Source organism: Mustela nigripes, chromosome 5 (assembly GCF_022355385.1).
Source record: "Mustela nigripes isolate SB6536 chromosome 5, MUSNIG.SB6536, whole genome shotgun sequence".
Taxonomy (NCBI): domain Eukaryota; kingdom Metazoa; phylum Chordata; class Mammalia; order Carnivora; family Mustelidae; genus Mustela; species Mustela nigripes.
In genome coordinates, this window is record NC_081561.1 from 104230972 (window position 1) to 104253431 (window position 22460).

The window sequence follows — 22460 nt, forward strand, 5'->3', positions numbered from 1 at the left end:
AAATTAGGACATCAGTGTGTTCCTGGCAGTAGATAAGGTAGTTCTTGGTGTACTTGTTATCTACTAATATGTAAGAAATTGCCACAAAACAGTGGTTAAAATAACAGCATTTTTATCTCACAGCTTTTGTAGGTCAAGAATCCAAAGGCAGCTTAGATGGTTGCCCTGGTTCAGGGCCTCTCACAAGGATGCGGTCAAGGTGGCCTCAGGGCTGCTTTCATCTCTAGGTTCGACCCCCTGGGAGAATCAGATGCTAAGCTCGAGGGTGTTAGCAGGATTCAGTTCTTGGTGGGCCGAGCTTGCTCTTTGAGGCCTTCCATAGGGTAGAGCAATCATAGCAGCCTGCTTTGTCAGAACAAGCAAGCAAGAAGATCTAGAAAGAGAATATGAGCAAAATGGAAGTCAGTCTTTTATAACCTAATTTCAGAAGTGACATCACATCACTTTTGCCATATTCTATTCTTCAGGGTAGGGGACTGGCAGACAATAAATACACTAATATATACAATATTGGGTAGGACAAGTGCTGTGGGAAAAATAAGCAGGATATACCTGAATCCTCTGACTCATTAAGGGGAATATATAGTTCATCTTAAATCAGCCCTCAAGTCTTGCATAAAACTTTTTATGTCAATAAAGTACACTCAGTTCAGTTCAGCAGTTGTTTATTAAGCCCTTACTATGGGCTAGGCCCGGAGCTAAACTCTAGGGAGGCAGGAATGAGCTTGCTGCTCTGAGAAATGGATTGTCCGGACTTAGAGGGTATAATTTCCTCTGGAATCTCGCAGGGCTGGATTAGGGTTTCCCCTTTTGTGATCATAAAATAATGGGAGCATTTATGGGTTCACCTCCAAGTCGCATCTGTTTTAGTGTATCTCTTTGCTTCTTGATTGTGAACTGTTTGAGAGCAAGACTTACATTTCATTAATTTCTGAATTCTTAATGCTTGGGGGCTCAGCGGGAGGTCAGTAAATGTTTGTGGAGGCAAACCTGAAGAGACAGGGATTGTGCATGCCCCGGGACTCTCTCTGACTTCTGTCTTAAGTGGTAAAACACAGAGTGGCAGTTTTCTCTCTTAGGTTTCAGTCAAAATCAATGAGTGTCATTGATATGAGACCTGATAGGAGGTAAGAAATGTATTTATCAAGACCATATGCATTCTTTCCAAGGAAAACTGGTTAGAAGCCCATTGCTATGTTTTAGTAACCAAAAGTCCTTCTTTATCTCAGCCCTTCCCATCTTCCCTGACCCCAGCCTGTGCAACAGTCTCACCCATCATGCTCTCCCTCAGTTCTTGCCCTAAAATGAGTGAGTGATCTGGGTGCTGGAGAAGACAACCATATTATTAAGGGGATGACCCCTGCTTTTGCTGGTTTTACTGACAAGTCTTAGAAAAAAAACACAGATGAAGTTTTAAGATAATTTTTACAAAAAAAGAATCAGAGTCAAATGTCAGGTCTTCAGGGAAATAAAGAGATAAAAATTTGAATAGAACTGAACTTCTCAAGGTCAATGTGTTCTGTGTGTATATTGTATCAAAACAATTACATCATGTAGCCTTTTCTCTGAATAAGGCCTAATATCTGCCCACACCCAGCAAAATGGCTTTTTGATTCTAAGTTTTTCTCAAAGGCAAATGTTTTCCCACACTCAGAAATGTGTTCTTGGCCCTTTGAGTATTCGTTTTAGTTCAAGTTTCAAACTTTTGATTCTCAATTCTTTTGTTTAGCTTTTTAAGCATGCGCTAGCGCAAAAGAGAACATTATTTTTTTCTCTGCTTGATTGACTCAAATAGTTAATAATTATTTCTAGGAATTTTTGGTAAAAATACTTTTAAACCAGGAAGTAGGAAGAGAAATTCCACCAGACAATCTTGTGTTTTGAGAATGTAACAAATAGGAGGACTTAGAATCAAAGGCCTGCCTTCTTCTGGATTGTTCTGTTGTTAGCACACCACACTAATAAACTATTCAAATGGGGCACCTGGGTGGCTCAGTCGATTAAGCGTTTTTCTTTGGCTCAAGGCATGATCCCATGGTCCAGCGATCTGAGCAGGGAGCCTCTCTCCCTCTCCCTCTGCTGCTCCCCCTGCTTGTGCTGAATCTCTCTCTCACCCTCTGTGCCAAATAAATAAATAAGTAAATAAATAAATAAAATCTTAAAAAAAAAAAAAAGAAAGAAAGAAAAAACTACACATATGTTACTATTGCCCAGGAAGAGTTGGATTAAATTAACAACCCTGATGGTAAATCAACAGCCTTGAATCAGCCTAGAGGGAAATCTCTAATTGAATGTCACTGGGCTCTATCATTTTCTATATTCTTTAACACTCATCAGCTTTTTAGATGAAAATGTGAAGGCACACCTTTTGAAAAATAATGGGATATGTCTTTTATTTATAGCTTTTTATTCTGATTCTAAAAATAGGTCATGCTTACTACAGATAATTTAGAAAGCACCAGAGGAAATTACCGATAGTAATGTGACTTTTCTTTCCCAGGGGCAAATTGTATTTCTCAAATAATTTAACATGGCTCTGAAATAGCTTTGCATTTGCCAAACATCTATTTGATAGGTCTAGCAACATATTAACTAAATTGATGACCGACACAGAGATTAAAAGAAGAGTTAATAGGTAGAAGAGAGTTCTAAGATTCAAAAACTCGCTGCAGTCTGGAAGAATTAGGTTGAAATGAACAAGATAAATGGTAGCAAAAGGAAATGGGAAGCTCTGGTAGAGAAACCAGTGTGCACACTGAGGGACCAGGCGCTTCTCATTGATGACAATTAAGTCAGCATTTTGCTATAGTTGCTACAAAAAAAAAAAAAAAAAAAAAAAGCTAATGCAAGCTTGTGTACCACTGGTGAAACACAGAATCCAGATGAAGGGATTCTATTTCCCTTGTTTCAGGCTACATCTAGAGAATCGTTTTCATTCTACATGCACATTTAAAGACAGTCTTGATAAACCCAGAGTCTTCCCTGTTAAAAAAAATTTTTTTAAATCATGGGATATAAGAAATAGTTGGAGGGACTGGTGATGTTTATCTTTAAAAAAAATTCTAAGGGAAGATATTCTAGCTGTCTTCAACAATTTGAAAGGGTTTTTTCTTTCTTTCTTTCTTTTTAAGTGGGCTGCTCCAGAAAGCATGAGGAGGATCAAGAGGTATAATTGTCATTCAGATTTCAGCATAAATGAGATTTCCTCAGCAATGTCTTGGCTGAAGTAGCCACCTAGTAATGAGTATGTTACCCTATTTTAATTTTCTGTAAAACACGTTATTGCTTTCTATTCATTTGATTTTTTTTCCCTTTAAACTTAATTCATTTACTTATTGACTGTTGGACTGTGTTTTCTCACTGGAATATAGCTTCCTTGAGAATGTGGTTCCTTCTACCTTGTTCACAGTTATATACAGTACCTTGACAGTGTTCCTATAACTCTTTATTGAATGAATTAACTTATGGAGAGGCAGTTTGGGGCTTACCAGAAAAAAAGAATTTTCTTTCTGTGGAGACAGAAAAAGCAGAGGTGGGGGTATCAGTCACAAAGCATATTTTATATTAACTCGTTTTATGTTCATAGTTTATCATTAGCTATCCTTTGAGCACTTACAGGACAGAAATAGGCAAGGAAGTAAAAAAGCTCAGAGAAGATAAGTAACTTTGCCCTACCTCAGCTTGCTTGAACTGGGATTATAATCCAGCCTGTTTCTAAATTTAGTGGGATTTGTACTATGCCATAAACAGAGCAAGATTTGGGGGATTTTATGGAGATGAACTTTCCCTCACTTGAGCCAAGGCTAGATGGTCATTTATCAAGGGTGCTAAATTATGCTAGATATGGATTCTTGAACTGAGTGAGATGCTGGACTAGATCCAACTCTAAAATTCTGTGATTCTATGATAGAATCAGCCCATTCATGACAGGAATTGATTCTGTAATAGGATTTCTTTATGTGGCAATCACAAAAAAGAAAAGAAAACTTTTCTGAAACTATTGCTTGGAACCCAAGAATGTGAACTCACACAATTGCTGAGACGTTATCCCTTAATCCTAGCTGAATGCCTTGGAAAGTGCACACAGAAATATACCCGTTTCAAATGCAATTGCTCCTATAATCTGCAAGTGAAAATAAAAACGAAAACCTCAAAACTATAAAATGGAAAGTTTTCAATGAAGAAAGCAAATTGTACAATGATTGTGGTGGTAATTGTTCCATATGAATGTCTAAGCAAAGTTCATATCATGAACTGTGAAAGGAGTCAAACAAAGAAAAAAGAATATTGGCAATGTGCCAGACGTCATTCTTGGAACGCATTAGTCTAACTATTATAGTATTAGCCATGATAGGATTAGCTGATACAAATCACCTCAAAATGAGAATACGTTCTATAGGAGCTACTTGTTACCTTACACCTTGAATATATTCAGAATCTTCTTTTATTTGAACCTCCCCGAACATTTTTTCATGTGTCTGGTAGCCATTTGCAAGTCTTCTTTGGAGAAGTGTCTGTTCATGTCTTCTGCCCGTTTTTTGACGTGACTATCTGTTTTGTGTGTGTTGAGTTTGTATGTTGAAATGTTGAGATCTCTTGAGTTCTGTTGAGATCTGTTGAGTGTGTTGAGACCTAGGATATCAGCCCTTTGTCTGTAGTGTATTTTGCGGCTATCTTCTCCCATTCCGTGGGATGTCTCTTTGTTTTGCTGACTGTTTCCTTTGTTGTGCAGTTTTTGATCTTGAGGAAGTCCCAAAAGTTCATTTTCACTTTTGTTTTCTTTGCTGATGGAGACATGTCTTGAAAGAGCTGTCTGTGGCCAATGTCCAAGATGTTACTGCCTATGTTCTCCTCTAGGATTTTGATAGCTTCCTGCCTCACATTGACATTTTTTATCCATTTTGAGTTTATCTTTGTGTATAGTGTAAGATAATGGTCAAGTTTCATTCTTCTACACATAGCTGTCCAATTTTCCCAGCACCATTTATTAAAGAGACTGTCTTTTTTCCACTGTATATTCTTTCTTGCTTTGTCGAAGATTATTTGACCATAGAGTTGCAGGTCCATATCTGGGCTCTACTTTGTTCCACTGGTCTATGTATCTGTTTTTGTGCCAGTATCATGCTGTCTTGGTAATCATAGCTTTGTAGTAAAGCTTGAAATCAGGCAACACGATGCCCCCAGTTTTGTTTTTCTTTTTCAACATTTCCTTAGCAATTCAGGGTCTCTTCTGGTTCCATACAATTTTTAGGATTGTTTGTTCCAGCTCTTTGAAAAATGCAGTGGAATTTCAATCAGGATGGCATTGAAAGTATAGATGTCTCTAGGCAGTATAGACATTTTAACAATGTTTACTTTTCCAATCCATGAGCATGGAATGCTCTTCCATCTTTTTGTGTCTTCTTCAATTTCTTTCATGAGTGTTCTGTAGTTCCTCGAGTACAGATCCTTTACCTCTTTTGTTAGATTTATTCCCAGGTATCTTATGGTTCTTGGTGCTATGGTAAATGGAATCAATTCTCTCATTTCCCTTTCTGTATTTTCATTGTTAGTGTATAAGAAAGCAACTGATTTCTCCACATTGATATTGTATCCTGCCACATTACTGAATTGCTGTATGAGTTCTAGTAGTTTGGGGGTGAAGTATTTTGGGTTTTCCATATAAAGTTTCATGTCATCTGTGAAGAGAGAGAGTTTGACTTCCTCCTTGCCAGTTTGAATACCTTTTAAAATTTCTTTTTGTTGTCTGATTTCTGTTGCTAGGACTTCTAATACTATGTTGAACAACAGTGGCAAGAGTGGACATCCTTGTTGTGTTCCTGATCTCAAAGGAAAAGCTGTCAACTTTTCCCCATTGAGAATGATATTCACTGTGTGTTTTTCATAGACAGATTTTATGAAGTTGAGGAATGTTCCCTCTATCCCTAAACTTTGAAGCATTTTAATTAGGAATGGCTGCTGTATCTTTTCAAATGCTTTTTCTGCATCAATTGAGAGGACCATGTGGTTCTTCTCTCTTCTCTTATTGATTTGTTCTATCACATTGATTGATTTGCAAATGTTAAACCACCCTTGCATCCCAGGGATAAATCCCAGCTGGTCATGGTGGATAATCTTTTTTATTTTTATTTTTTTCAGATTTTATTTATTTATTTGACAGAGAGAGAGAGAGAGATCACAAGTAGGCATAGAGGCAGGCAGTAAGAGAGAAGGGGAAGCAGGCTCCCTGCTGAGCAGAGAGCCGGATGTGGGGCTCAATCCCAGGACCCTGAGACCATGACCTGAGCCAAAGGCAGAGGCCTAACCCACTGAGCCACCCAGGCACCCCTGGATAATCTTTTTAATGTACATTGGATCCTATTAGCTAGGATCTTGTTGAGAATCTTAGCATCCATATTTATCAGGGATATTGGTCTGAAATTATTCTTTTTGTTGCTGTCTTTGCCTGGTTTGGGGATCAGGGTAATGCCGGTTTCATAGAAAGAATCTGGAAGTCTTCCTTCTGTTTCTATTTTTTTAAACAGCTTCATGAAAATATATTTCTTCATGAAAATATATTTCAGTATTTCTTTGAATGTTTGGTAGAATTCTCCAGGGAATCCATCAGGTCTTGGTCATCATTAGCCATCAGGGATATCAAAATCAAAGCCACATTGAGATACCACCTTATACCAGTTAAAAAGGCCAAAATCAATAAGACAGAAAACAACAAATGTTGGAGAGGATGTGGAGAAAGGGGAACCCTCTTACTCTGTTGGTGGGAATGCAAGTTGGTACAGCCACTTTAAAACAGTGTGGAGATTCCATAAGAAATTAAAATTAGAGCTACCCTAAGACCCTGTAATTGCGCTACTGCGTAATTACCCCAAAGATACAGATGTAGTGAACAGAAGGGCCATCTGTACCCCAGTGTTCATAGCAGCAATGGTCACAGTCATCAAACTGTGGAAAGAGCCAAAATGCCCTTCAACAAACAAATGGTTAAAGAAGATATGGTCCATATATACAATGGAATATTATGCCTCCATCAGAAAGAATGAATACCCGACTTTAGTATCAACACGGATGGGTCTGGAAGAGATTACGCTGAGTAAAATAAGTCAAGCAGAGAGAGTCAATTATCATATGGTTTCACTTACTTGTGGAGCATAAGGAATAGCACGGAAAACACTGGGAGGTAGAGAAGAGAAGTGAATTGGGGGAAATTGGAGGGAGAGACAAACCATGAGAGACTGTGGACTCTGAGAAACAAACTGAGGGTTTGGGAGGGGAAGGGGATTGGGGGGAGTTGGGTGAGCTTGGTGGTAGGTATTAAGGAGGGCACATATTGCATGGAGTTCTGGGTCTGGTGCATAAACAATGAATCTTGGAACACTGAAAAAAATGAAATTACAAAAAAATAATTTTTAAAAATCAAATCCTGAAGTTTCTTTTAAGGGGTTAATGTAAATCAGATACTGGTGAACAATTAATTAATTACTTGATTGATTGATTAACTCAGGTTGAGAGGAGTTACATTTAGATATGTGGACAAAAGATATCCTGCAAAAGGATTATTTATGAATCAGAGGTTAACAATATATCAAGGCTTCTAAATTATTATAAGGGACTAACATTGTCACAGAATATTTTTCTGAAATCTTAAGCACTTCCCAATCTTTGCTAATTTTTTTTGTTTAGCTTTTTAATGCTTATAAATAAGGATATTCCTAGATAATGTGCATAAAAGTCTATGCTGAGTTCAGTAGCTATCTGTGAGAAACTAATTTGCTTTTTAATTGGTATAGAAATTGAAAGTGAAATCAAGTTATATATTTGTAGAATATAAAATATTAGTATGTTTAATCAGTCATCACAACATAAAGGTGACTTTATATTATGTTATGTCAAGGGAATTCAGCACAGGGTAGATGGGAACTAGAAATGTCTTCACAAAATAGGATTAGAAGAGTCTTTCCTATATGTGCACCTGGCACAGGAAACTTACCAGGCAAATTTAGTTTCCTTCATTCCTGTTTATCTAGCAAAGGAATCATTGTTATGCACACACAGGTCCTTGACTGATGATGATTTGACTTCCAATTTTTTGACTTTGCAATGACACCAGAGCAATACACATTCAGTAAAAACTACTTAGAATTCTGATTCTTGATCTTTTCCTGGGCTCGTGGTGTGTGGCACATTCTCTATTGTGACCCTGCTCAGGGGCCGCTGGGCTCCTAGTCAGCCACGTGATCACAGGCGAACATAACCAATCCGCTGACAAGCGTTCTGTACCCACACAACCATTGTTTTTCACTTTCAGTACAGTATTCTGTGAATTACATGAGATATTCAACACCTCATCACAAAATAGGATTTGTATTAGATGATTTTGCCCAACTATAGGCTAATGTAAGTGTTTGTAGCAGTTTAAGGGAGGCTGGGCTAAGTGAGGATGTTCAGTAGGTTAGGTTGTATTAAATGCACTTTCAAATTATGATATTTTCAGTTGATGGCAGGTTTATTGGGATGTAATCCCACTGTAAATTGAGGAACATCTGTAGCTGTGTCTTATTCTGTGAACTAAATATAATTATTTTGTAAACTAAATATCTTAAATGGATTATTAGCACTTATTTTAGAGATATGTAGCCAGGCCTCATCATTTCTATATTGTATAAAATTGTATTGTGTTAAGTAAATTTTGCTTAAACAAAGAAACTTTTTAAGCTCTTGAGTAATGGATCATACCTGCTTGGCATTAAGATTCAGAATAAAAAGGCAGTATATGACATCTGCATATTTAAATCAATGAAATAAACTACTAAATTCATTTATTCTTACATGTCAGTGTGGTGGGATCTGAGATCAGATGCTCCATTATTCTGCTTTTGGTTGAATGGAACATTCCAAACTCTTGAATCAGAAGGGTAAATGTAGTTTATTCAAAATAATTATTCTTTCATATAAATACACCAATCAAGTTATAAAAATATTACCATCTCTTAGGGACAACTTATCACTGTACAATTCCCAAGGGAAATTTGGGACGACACTATTGAACACAAGTGACAATACATGACAGTGACCAACAGAGGAGGAAACATCACACATAGGAGAGAAAAGTATCTGGGAGAAACCAGCCTTGTATCTACAGCTTGGTAATAGAATTCCTGATGGCTTAGGCTATAGTAACTGCCCTTTAGAGTAAGGCTAATTGCAGTAGCCAAGATCTTCATACTCTGCTGAAACTTGTTTGCCAAATTTATTCTCTTTCCTCCATTATATATGCTTTTTTTTCCTTTCCTCTTCTGTGTATCCCACATTTTTAAAGGTAAAATGCACTGTCCGTAGAAGAGATACATTCTTTTAAAAACACACACATATATATGTAATCTATATAATATAAAATCATTTATTTGGATCAGAGGAAACTTCAGACAATGTATGTTCTGATTTAGTCTTTACCTAGCTTTTGTTTATTTCAATATTCCATGGGAAAGAGTGCATCAATATCATGCAATAGATGATTAATATTAAATCAATATTGAGAGTAACCCAAATGCTTGCAATTTCTGATTTTAACATCTGACTTTTTTATTGAAGTCAATATAAAGAAGGTGACTGTGTTCAAGATTAACTAACTTCTTGTGCATCTCAGAAGAGCAAGAGTTCTTTTTGCCTTGAAACAAGGATGAACATGAGCACATCTGTTCCTAAACATCCACCTAACCAAGGCCCTATTGTTTATTGTGTTCTAGACTGTAAAGACCCTGCCACAGTGATTTTGTGCTCCCCTGAAGGAGGCTGAAAAGGAAACCAGCATTGTTGGCTATCTCTTTTGTAGGAAGCATTTTGAAGGCACTTTACATACAATATCTTAATTCTCACCACCATCCTGTGGACTGAATGTAAGTATTCCTGTGCTCCACTGATAGCCCAGGTCATAGACACTACATTTGATGAAGCGATTTAAAGACAGAAGCAGAAAAACTGATTGTGAGATAGATTTGGAGGATGCGTTGTCCAATATGGCAGCCACTAGCCACATGTGATTATTTAAATTTAATCAACTAAAATTAAAAATTCAGTCCCACAGGGTCACTAGCTACATGTCAAGTGCTTAGTAGGCACATGGGGCTAGTGGCTACTGGATTGGACAGCACGCATTATAGAACAGTCCCCTCATTGCAGAATGTTCTAGTCTATGCAGAATGTTCTCCCCATGAGGTTTGCAAAAGTTAAAATAGATGGCACTTTCATTCCAGAAAACAAGAAATAGAGTTTGACATACTACTGAGTAAATAGATTGAGCAAATATTATTTCAATTTTAAATGAAAATTCATCATGTGGGGGCCTGGGTGGCTCAGTGGGTTAAGCCGCTGCCTTCGGCTCAGGTCATGATCTCAGGGTCCTGGGATCGAGTCCCGCATCAGGCTCTCTGCTCAGCAGGGAGCCTGCTTCCCTCTCTCTCTCTCTCCCTGCCACTCTGCCTACTTGTGATCTCTGTCTGTCAAATAAACAAATAAAATCTTAAAAAAAAAAAAAAAAAGAAAATTCATCATGTGACCAACAACAGAGATGGCCTTAACCTTTCTCCTCAGCCTGACTAATCTTCAGATAGTCTTCTTCCTCACACTGGAGCCCCCGACTTCCTTTCTCTTAGCTCATTTTCTTTAGAAAACTTATAATTGTAAATGATTTCATTGAGCCTTTGAGGTAGATCTTTTAAGAGCATTCTCCTGGTTTTGCAACCCAGGAATATCTTTCTCAATGACTTGGGAGCCAACTCTTTGAAATATTAATCATCAAAGAAGTTAGCACCCCTCTCTTCCAGTTCCAGTGGGAGGGTCAAAGCCTAACTTCAATGGGCACCTTTCTCCAGGTTACAGAATTACGAGTTTATTATTTTTTTGGATAAAGCCAAATAGCAAACTTATGGCCTATGGATCCCCACCCAAATGTTTTTTAGTACTTTCCCACTACCTAACCCCAGCATTTAAAAAGCCCTACATTTTCTGCTTCAGTGAATTTTAGTTCCGAGTTAGTTCTGACATCTCTCCCCTAATGCAACAGGCGTGAGTAAAGTCTTTCTTGCCTACTTAACTGCCACCTCCTGACAGCACACGGGAGAAGAATGAGGCACAAAGAAATCAGCTGCAAGAGAATGGGGGCAGGGGACGACAATAGAAAAGACTGTCACCCTGAACAACTCCTCAGTCTCATATTTATTAGAAAGTGATTAACAACCAACAGAGAAGCTGGAATAGGTTACACAGTGACCATGAGTCTTGTAGATGCGTAAGAAGAAAGGCAAGATACGTCTGGTCACTAGTACATGACCTATAGTGAGAAAACCCAAACAAAAGGATTGTCTAACTAACTGCTGATGCTCTCTGGGCAAGGGGAGATAACGGGAAAATGAAGCAGGCGGGGCTCCATCCTGATCAAGCCGGGCATTCCCAGCTGCTTGGCTTCAAGGACCTATATTGTCCTCCCCCCCAGAGGCCTGTTGCCAGTACATGTTCTTCTTAAGGCTGTATCTAAGCATGTTTGGTAACTAGTATAATTTCTCGTAGATTATATTTTAAGCAGTACGTTGTTCTGAGGGACAGTTACATTAACTTGGTGTCAATTTTACTCTGACATCAGTTTTCAGAAAGTGGAAATAGTCATTCAAAAATAGTTTTTGATGTTTTCTTAAGATAAACCAACTATTAAATGGTCCACATAGTTGTAATCGTATAGTTCTGTGAACAAAGTGAAATGGTTTGATTTCAAAGGTAGGTTCAATTCCAGGATTTAAGGATATAGAACTGTAATTACATGTAGCTTTGCCTGACACCACTTCAAATCTACACATGTCTATTTCCCAGTTTAACTGCTCTACCATGAAAATATGATGGGAAAGGAAAGCAAGTTTTTTATCTAGGAACACTTTCTCTAGAACATGCTCCTCCTCTGGCTGAACACTGAAGTAAACCTCATCTAGGCTTAAAATGGTAGAGCTGGGTTCACTGGGGCAACCTTCCAGCAACCTCCAGTAGTGCCCCCACTTATCCATGGTGGATACGTTCTAAGACCCTCAAAGGATGCCTGAAACTATAGGTAGTATCAAACTCTCTCTATATCATTTTTCCCCATATGATAAAGTTTAATTCATAAATTAGGCACAGTAAAGAGAGGAACAACAATAACTAATAATAAAATAGAACAATTATAACAATAAACTGTCATAAAAGTTGTAAGATATGGTCTCTCTCTGCCTTTCAGAAAGTGTGTCTCCTTTCCACAACACACAGAACTCACTGCTCTATTGAGTAGCTCAAGTAAAGGACAAGTTGCACATAGACTTTAGTAGCATGAGAAGGAATTTTAGTCTAAAATAGAACTGAAGGATATAAAATGGGAAAATCTCACACATGTGTCTGCAGGAATATTAAACTTAAGGACTGGGATATCGATTTCCTATAAATGCCTGATTCATAGAACACTGATAATATTGGAATTTTCTTAAATGACAGGGAATTGGTCAGGGATTGCCTCATATCAACTTTGGGAAGTTCCAGTTATGGCTTCGGGAGGCATCGGTAAGAAATGACCCGGCTCAGGCTGGTCTCACAAAATAAGCTGACTTGAGCTGTTTGTGTGACTGGACTGATTCTGTCTTCTCGGGAATTTTCAAAGTTGGTCTCCACTTGGTTTTGGTTTCCACAGACTCTAACTGAGCTCTCTTCTCTTTACATTCTTGCCCATAAATGCAGTCCTCCCCAAACCCTCAAGGGACTTGCCTTTTACCATTTTACCATTTCACCATTTACATGTCCTGAACTGCAATTCCTCTGCTGTGCCCTAAAAACTTACCTTTTTGACATTTTTGAGATTGCCTCAGTTTGTCACTTTATTTAGGTTGGCAAGGCCAAAAAGAGTAGAACACGGTAATGGTGGAGAAGGTAGAAGTGGTTCCCTCCCATTGGAGCAGCAAAGGACCAACTTCTGTCTTCAAATATATAGTGCCACCTACACTTCCAGTAGTCTCCAAGGTAGTTGCAGGACAACTATCCTTACAATGCATTCAAGAGAAAACTTGAGTGGGGGGCACTGGGGTGGCTCAGGTGGTTAAGCAACTGACTCTTGACTTTGGCTCAGGTCATGATCTCAGGGCTGAGATTGAGCCTCATGTCAGACTCCATGGTCAGTAGGGAGTCTGCTTGAGATTCTCTCTCTTTCTGTCTCTCCCCCTCCCCCTCCCTCTCCTCATGAACTCTCTCTCTCTCTCAAATTAAAAAAATTTTTTTTTCTAGAAAAGAGAAAATTTGATTGGATTCAAAATACATTCTCATCTTTACAGGAAATGTACTATTATGTTTGTCAATAAAAAATGAGTGATAATACCTTTAAATATAGTTTTAAACATCATAAACTTCTGAGTGCTTATAAAAATGTTCTCTTTTTTCAAAGATTTATCTTAGAGAAATAAATAGAGAGAGCATGCACATGCCAGCAAGGGAGGGCCAAAGGGAGAGGAAGAGGGAGAGAAGCAGACACCCCACTGAGTGTGGAGCTTAGTCTAATGACCTTGAGATCTTGACCTGAGCCAAAATCAAGAGTTGGACACTAAACCCACTGAGCTACACATGCTCCCCCTTACTTTTTTTTAATTATTTAAGTAAATTTCTCACCAATGTTGATGATCAAGAATCTGAGAATCAATCTTCTCTGAACAGAAGAAAATAGCCACATCTGTTTTAAGATGACAGGGCATGTGGGCGTCTAGAACCCGACTCCCTCATATACCAGCTGAGAGGCCTTAAAGCCTGTAACACCTCTGTCTACCTTTTCACTACTTTGATTCTCAAGCCAATGTGCCCCCAGTCATGGCACCCACAGTGTTTAGCTCCAACAGAACTCTGCTGGTCACGAGGACCGTGGATTCCAAGAACAAGATCCTGGCCTAGAGCAGCAGTGCTAAATTGGTTGCAAAAACACTTTCTTTCTTCTTCTTTTTTTTTTTTTTTAAAGATTTTATTTATTCATTCGACAGATAGAAATCACAAGTAGGCAGAGAGAGAAGAGGAAGCAGGCTCTCCACAGAGCAGAGAGCCCAGTGTGAGGCTCAATCCCAGGACCCCGGGATCATGACCTGAGCTGAAGGCAGAGGCTTTAACCCACTGGGCCACACAAGCACCCTGCAAAAATACTTTTGATCAGACCTCCTACTCCAGCTCAGTAATTTCCTGGGATGCTACGTTGGTAGAGAAAAGCTTTAAACTTCTAAAACCTATCAGTGATCAGGCCCTGTCTCCTCCTGAAAGTGGTTGGGTTTGACCTGCTCTTAATGCCCAGCTGCGGCCCAGCGGAGGTCACCAAGTCAGTGAAAGTCCTTTGTTCCCTCACTCCTAGCTTCCCAATGGCCCTCCTCTCCCTCTTCAAGCAGAGAGGTGCACTCTCTGCCCCACGGAGGAGAAGTCTCCCTCTGCCTCTCAGGCCCCAGTGGCAATGCCACCACCTAAATCCCACTGAATATTTGTGATGAAGATGCTAAAAGAGCTACCAGACATTGCTGCCATTCCCTCTTGCCTTCCATGGCTGCTTGTCACTGCCTGACATTCCTGGCAGAGGCAGACGCTCCTACAGCCTCTGACTCCCTAACTCTCCCTAGAGACTGCCTCTGATGTCCCATCAGATGATGATAGGTCCCCAATGCATTCTCTTGGGCTCCAGCTCCTGGAGAATCATATGAGTTACATCTTTAAAACAGTGTTTATGAAGAAATACAGATCACCTCTTTCCCCAAGATGTCGAGAAATGATCGTCTTATCTGAAATGATCACCTTATCTATGCCCTGCTATGCTGTGTTCTGAATCATGTTGCATATTCTCCTGTTCATAGCTTCATTCAAAGAAATTTGGAAGAGAAAAATAATTGAAGGTTTTGGAAGAGAAAAATAATCTGAAGGGATTATACATTATTAGAAAGTTTATCCATTCCATTGCAAACATAAAATCTGATATTAGAAAGTCTGTTGCAATACTATATAAATTCAACATTTAGCACCCATACTTTTTTTTTTAAAGATTTTATTTATTTATTGGACAGACAGAGATCATAAGTAGGCAGAGAGGCAGGCAGAGAGAGAGGAGGAAGCAGGCTCCCCACGGAAAAGAGAGCCTGATGTGGGGCTCGATCCCAGGGCCCTGGGATCACGACCTGAGCCGAAGGCAGAGGCTTTAACCCACTGAACCACACAGGCACCCCAGCACCCATACTTTTAATTTTCTTATTGTAGTTATGGAATAAAAAGAAATTATTCCGGAATGCATTGTGCTGCGCACCCCCCCCCCAAAAAAAAGATATGTTGAAGTCCTAACAACCAGTGCCTCAGATTATGATCTTATGGGGAAATAGGGTCATGACAGATGCAATTAATGAAGTTGAGGTCATACAGGAGTAGAGTGGACTCTTTGATTTGATATGACGGGTGTCCTTGCAAAAAGATGGTTACTGAAGACAGAGGAGACTCAAAGGAAGAATGCCATGTAACGACAAGGGCAGATATTGGAGTTATACCATTGCAAGCCAAAGAAAGACAAAGATTGCTGGCAAGCCACAAGACGCAAGGAAGGATTTCCCCTACATGTTTCAAAAGGATCACAACTCTCCCAATATCTTGATTTTGGACTGAAAGTCTCCAGAACTGAAACAATACATCTCTATTGTTTAAAGCCACCTGGTCTGCAATACTTTTTGTGCTGTCCTAGGAAATGAATACAGAAAGTAATGAAAAATTTTACCAAGCCCATATAGAAACCCTTGCAAATGTTATTTTCTATATGTGCTCGGATATGTAAAAGCTGGGCAGTAAGGTCCTCCACCCTTTCTGAACACACTGGTGTTTCCTAAGAGGTTCTGTCCTTAGCTCTCTTCTCAGTTAACCCATTCTTGGTGGGTAATCTTCTCTACTCAATATACAGCTGAATGTTGAGTACTTTAGTTTTGGGTCTCCAAGCTCAGATCCATCCCATGAGCCCAGGCCCAATAACCAACTATCTGCTGAACTTGTAGTTCCCACAATCAGTCAAGACTGCAAGGCTAAAATAAGATAATAAAAGGAATCCAGGGTGGCTTGAATTCAGGTGATACAGACAGGCTTGGAAATGTAGGTGTCTGCGCATTACTTCAGGGCCTAAATCTACCTTTTTTTTTTTTTTTTATTTTAAGATAAAGATCCATCCCTAGGACATTTCTTGAGCCCATTTCCTATCACAGTGAAGACAGGGTTAAGAAACACTCCTGATCCTAGAAAAGAACACAGTCAATAGCTTCTTTGACATCAGCCATAGCAACTTCTTTCTATGGGTCCTCTGAGGCAAGGGAAAAGAAACAAAAAAAATAAACCATTGGGACTTCCTCAAAATACACAGCTTCTGCACAGTGAAGGAAACAAACAATGAAGCTAAAAGACAACCTATGGAATGGGAGGAAGTATTTGCAAATGACATATCCAGTAAAGGGTCAGTATCTGAGATATATAAAGAACTTCTAAGACTCAACACCAAAAGCCAAATAATCCAACTTAAAAAGGGCAGAACACATCAATAGACATTTCTCCAAAGAAGACATACAGTCGACCAACAGACACATGAAAAGATACTCAACATAATTCATCCTTAGGGAAATGCAAATCAAAACTACAATGAGATATCACCTTACACCTGTCAAAATGGCTAAAATCAACAACACAATTATTGGCAAGGATGGAGAGAAACAGGAACCCTTGTGTATTGTTGGTGGGAATGCAAATTGCTACAGCCACTCTGGAAAGCAGTATGGAGGTAATGGAAAAAAGAAGTTAAAAATAGAACTATCATATGATCCAACAATTACAGTAGTGGGTATTTACCCAAAGAATTCAAGAACACTAATTCAAACGAATACATGCACCTGTTTACTACAGCATTATTTACAAGAGCCAAGATGTGGAAGCAGCCCAAGTGTCCCTAAACTGATGAATGGATAAAAAAATGACACACACACACACAAATGGAATGTTACTCAGCCATGTGAAAGAATGAAATCTTACCATTTGTGATGACATGAAAGAACTAGAAAGTATTATGCAAAAGGAAATAAGTCATTCAGAGAAAGACAAACACCATATGATTTCACTCACATGTAGAATTTAAGAAAGAAAACAAATGAGCAAAGGGGAAAAAAAAGAGAGAGAGGAAAACCAACAAACAAACTCTTAACTAGAGAGAACTAACTGATGGTTAGCAGAGGGGAGGTGGGTGGGGGTATGGGTTAAATGGGTGATGGGGGTTAAGGAGTGCTCCTGCTGTGATAAACACTGGGTGATATATGGAAGTGTTGAATCACTGTATTGTACACCTAAAACTAATATTACATTGTATGTTAGCTAACTGGAATTAAAGACTTAAGGGGAAAAAAAGAACTATTCCTGAAGAATATCATCTTGGGGAGCTGAAAATGCTGGCTAGATGTAGTACACCATCTATGAGAAATCTCCTACACTGAGACGGAACCAAACATGTCACACATAGTAACTGGCTGGCTCATGATGTTAAAGAGAAACCATTCACTGGACTCTTATTAAAGAAGCAAGACAGATTTTACCCAAGCTACTGCAGCATGGGAGAGACTTCAGTATAGAACTGAGGTAAGTTCTGCAAACTGAAGGCAGGAGGCTTTTTAAGTCCCGAGTGTTTAAAAAAAAAAAAAAGAAAAAGAAAAAGAAGGAAAGAAAGAATTGCAGGATACAGTGTGTTGGGAGGTGGGTGGTCAGTGTGGTGAGCCCATCTGTGTCTGCTAATGGAGGTCGAAGTTATACTCCCCCACAGAGCCTAGGAGATAAAAACCCTATCTTTCTTGATGATTACATTTCAAAAGGATGGTCCCATATCCTGAGAAAGGCATTCCTGGATTGTAGAATACACAATCTGAAGGACAGAGAAAAGATTTACAATCACGTATTTTCTAAAGTAAATATTCCAAGAAAAGGGAGGTCAGGGGCTTATAGGCAGGTTTTGTCTAGGACAAACAATAAATTCTTTAGGCAATGCTGAGTTTTCTCAGGCACGGCATTTTGAGGGGCCTTGGGTCCTCATGCTACGAACACAGATTTGAGCTGATAAAAACTATATTTGTGTTTGTTCAAGTCTTAATGTGGGAGGTGGGTGAAGTCATTTGTGTTGAAAGCTACAAGTTCTCTATAGGCAAAGGTTGAGGCCTAGTTAGGAACCGTACTCAGAGGAGTCTAATGAAAGTTTAGGCAAGGAAGGAGACTTTGTCAGTGACTGTAAGAATTCATAAAGAGTTCCTCCAATGACACCAGTGTTCTCCAAGAATAAAATGACACATGTTAATTTTTTACTATATTAAAAATACCCAATAGTCTAGGCTTATGCCTTTTGTGAAAAGCAGGGGTCAGACTCGATGAACTGGCAATGTCTATTATCGCTCATGTCCAAGAGGCAGAAATTTAATTCATGTTAATGAGCCTGAGAAAGGAGTTAATTAGAAAAGCAAACTAGGTGGTCTCTGAATCTTTGGGTTGCATCTTTTATCATAAGTAAGCAAATGGACTTTATACCCCGCCTGGGTATTTTACCTTGAAACATGCTTCATGCTCTAAGGAAAAGCCAGATCTTTCAACAAATATTCATTGTGTGCCTACCACATACTCTCATGTCTCTGTTTCAGGCACTGAGGATACAGTGGTGAATAAGACAGATAGACCACTACTTTTAGGGGGTTCATGCTTTAATAGTGGGATACAGACTATAACTTAGAAAACAAGTAAGACCATTTTAGTTGAATTTTTTTTTTTAGAAATTTTTTAGAATTTTATTGAAAATTGCTATAGGATAATCCAAACAAGATAAGGTGATAGAGTGTGATGGGCTGGGGGAGATCTGCTTTAAATGTGAAGATCAGGGAACCTTTCTGAGCAGACATTTAAACAGACCTGAGTGGTCCTAAGGTCCTACAAAGATCAGGGGAAAGGGCATTTTGGACAGAGGGCACATGTGCAAATGTCTTGATGTGAAAATAGTTTTGGTGAGTCAGCAGAACAGAGAAGAGTGGCTGGAGCATAATGTGAGAGCAGGGAATGGTCTGAAATGGGGCTGAGATGGACAGCCAGGTTACATAGGATCTTACAGACAGTGATGAGGAGCTTGAATTTTATTCTATGTGTAATGGAAACTCATGAAGGACTTTATTTTTATTTTATTTTAAATATTTTATTTATTTATTTGAGAGAGAGTGTGAGATAGAGAGCATGAGCAGGAGGAGAGGTAGAGGAAGAAACAAACCCCCGCTGAGCAAGGAGCCCAACTCGGGGCTCGATCCAGGACCCTGGGATCATGACCTGAGCTGAAGGCAGATGCTTAAACAACTGAGCCACCCAGGCTCCCTCACGAAGGATTTTACATGGGGGATGATCTCGAGAACATTTAAACCTTATGTATTTTTTCTCTTCAGTGATTTTGGTTGTTGTGAAAAAGAATGGTAGACAGGAAGAGTGGACGTAGGAGAGCAATTTTGAAGGTTTTCGCAAAATCTGGAGCATATGTGATGGCAGTTTTTACCAGGCCGGTATGGTGGCAGCAGCAGAGAGCAAAAAGACACAAACAGATTAAGGATGTATTTGAGAGGGGAGCTCATTTATGAATAGATTAGATATTGGAAAAGGAGAAATTAAGAAAGGCACATTTACAGCTTGAGGGAAATGTTGAGGGAAAATAGGTTTGGGGAAGTAGATAAGAGTCAACTTTAAAAGGAAATATCAATCAGGCATTGCATATATGCATCTAGGAGTTAGCAAGGGTTCAAGTGTGAGCTGTATATTTAGAACTCATCTATTTAGGGTCCGTGGGTGGCCAGTTGGTTAAGCATTTGCCTTCAGCTCTGGTCATGATCCTGGGCTTCTGGGATCAAGTCCTGAACTTGGCTGCCTGCTCAACACGGAGTTTGCTTCTCCCTCTACCTGGGCTCCCCTTGCTTGAGTGCTCTCTCTCTCTGTCTCTCTCTCTCTGTGAGTCAAACAAAAAAATAAAATCTTTAAAAAAAGGGGGGGGGGGACTCAGCTATTTGAACATCACCTTTAGGATTTGAGGAGCACAAAACAGAACAAAAAGTGGGAATATTGTAGCCAAATGGGCAGAAGAAGAAGAAAATACAGTTGTCTGTGTTATTTGTTATACTTAATAGTAGTTGTTACCATATCTTGCAAATGGGCATTTTGTATGCTATATGTTAAATGTACCCATAGGCACATCCAAAAATATCATGGGGGAAGACAGAGAGACTTTGCCATTATGTTTTATGGTGTCAGAATCCTCAAAGTGTATATTAATTTTGCAAGTTGAAAACAGTGCACTCCCTGGTAAAGAGGCGGAGACCAGAAGTGCCAACCATCATCTCCTGGTGCATTCCTGAGTTATGCATCATCAACACTAGTAAATGCAGTGACTCCACACCCTCACTCACTTATGGAAATAGTAGGGTGGAGCATAAGAGCTCCACACAGAATGGCTCCCACCGGCCACCCAAGGCTATTGCTCACGGCGCCATTCATGATCACAGCGTGATTGAACAAGCCTTTCCCAACACATCCCCAAAGATAATCAGGCTGGGCCCCTCTCAACCAGTAGGCAGTTTGGCCATGACTGCTTATACCCAATCCCCACTGCTCATATGTTTCAATAAATTCTTCTTTTGATGAGATTGTATATTGTCCTGCAGCAGGTCAGACCACTCTAGAATTCTGCCAACCCTGTTCAGGTATGGGAGATATAATTTAGGAAAGGTGCCTTTCTCCTTGGCTTTAGGTCGAGCCTCAGCATACTCATGCCCAGTTTCTGTGGCCTTCTGTGTGTGACAGCAGCTCCATAAATATTACTGTGCAGCCAGAGTTAAATAAGCATTTTGTGGAATTAGAGTAAAAAATTATGCTTTTTCATTTGTGGGGTGGTTGGATGAAATTATTATTTTCTTCAAGCTTTAATGTTCTATTTATTTGAAATGAATGCTACAGATTACTCTTCAGTAGAAACTATCCCTGCAACACGGTCTTCTAGTCTTGATGAAATGCCTCCAGTGAACAAAAATTTTCAATTCTCAAACTCGGTCTATTCTCAGGGAGCGCTGTTGTCGTTTAAAGCTGGTGTATTCCTGGTACGTACAGCAGCGTCTGGCACCGAGTAGAACTAAAAATAAGAACTCACACGCTTTGGATCAGTTATGGTTTCATATATCAGTTTTTATTCTTTAAAACTGTGTTTTTGGAAGGGCGCCTGGGTAGCTCAGTTGGGTAAGTGTCTGCCTTCTGCTCAGGTCATGATCCCAGGGTCCTGGGGTCAAGCCCCGTATGGGGCTCCCTGCTCACTAGGGAGCCTCTTTCTCCCTCTCCCTCTGCCTGCCTGCCTGCCCCTTTGCCTACTTGTGCTCTCTCCCTATCTCTCTGTCAAATAAATAAATAAAGCCTTTAAAAAATAAAAAATAAAACTGTGTTATTGGAGATGTAAATCTTGCAAATCTCACTTTCAGGCTCTATAAAACGCAGTTAAATTGTTTTTCTCCTTATGAGTCATGAGCGCTCAATGTGAAGTGTGAGCAATGTTCAGCGATGCCGAGCATCTGTAAATGGTGGTAAGGTGAAATGCTACTGCCCAGCATGAAGGCTTCTCCTCTCATTCCTCTCACTCCATGACTCTCAGTCATTTGGCCACTAGAACTGCAGTCTAAACCTTCCATTACCTCGGATAAAACAACACTTCAAACTGTCAAATTATTTTATTTTATTTTATTTATTCTATTTTATTTATTTTTTCAGTTCTTCAAGAAGGACCTGGATGCATAAGTGACCCAATTCCTCCCATCCTCAGAATACATAATGAGCCTCTGAACTGAGGGAGGCAAGAGGTGGGGTTAAAGAAAAAGCTAAAGTGTGCGGCTGAGTGTCCCCAAGCCCTGCCCACCTGGCATTCCCCCCCCCCACCCCCAGCACAGTCACACAGGTTCTGCAGCTTGGCACACACAGCTGGTGACTTCTATCTAAGCCCTATGCTCTGCTGCACAGCCTGGTGTGTTTGCAGAGGGGAAAAGGCCCCCCTTCTGGGGAATCTTGAACTGACCTAGTTTACACTGATAGGACCTTTTCCCTGCAATTGGAGACTTGAGATAAACATCTGGTAGATGCAGAAAAAAACGAAATTGTTTTGCAGATGTTCGTATTTGACTTACAAATCCTACTGGCTATAGAAACATTTAGCTTTATATTAACCAAAATATTAACATACTCAATATACCACTCTCCTTTTAATCTAGTGATCATATTTCTGCCCCTGCCCCTGCCCCCACCCCTATGCCATGGAAATATAACTTACCATTTTTTTAAAAAAAGATTTATTTATTTATTTTTATGAGCAAGAGAGCATGAATGGGGAGAGG

At 39.5% G+C, this 22460-nt stretch overlaps 1 pseudogene; it reads left to right on the top strand.

Annotated features, from left to right (window-relative positions):
* The window catches only part of LOC132018266 (chromobox protein homolog 3-like), a 48732-nt pseudogene that overhangs the window by 16952 nt on the left and 9320 nt on the right, over positions 1-22460 (top strand).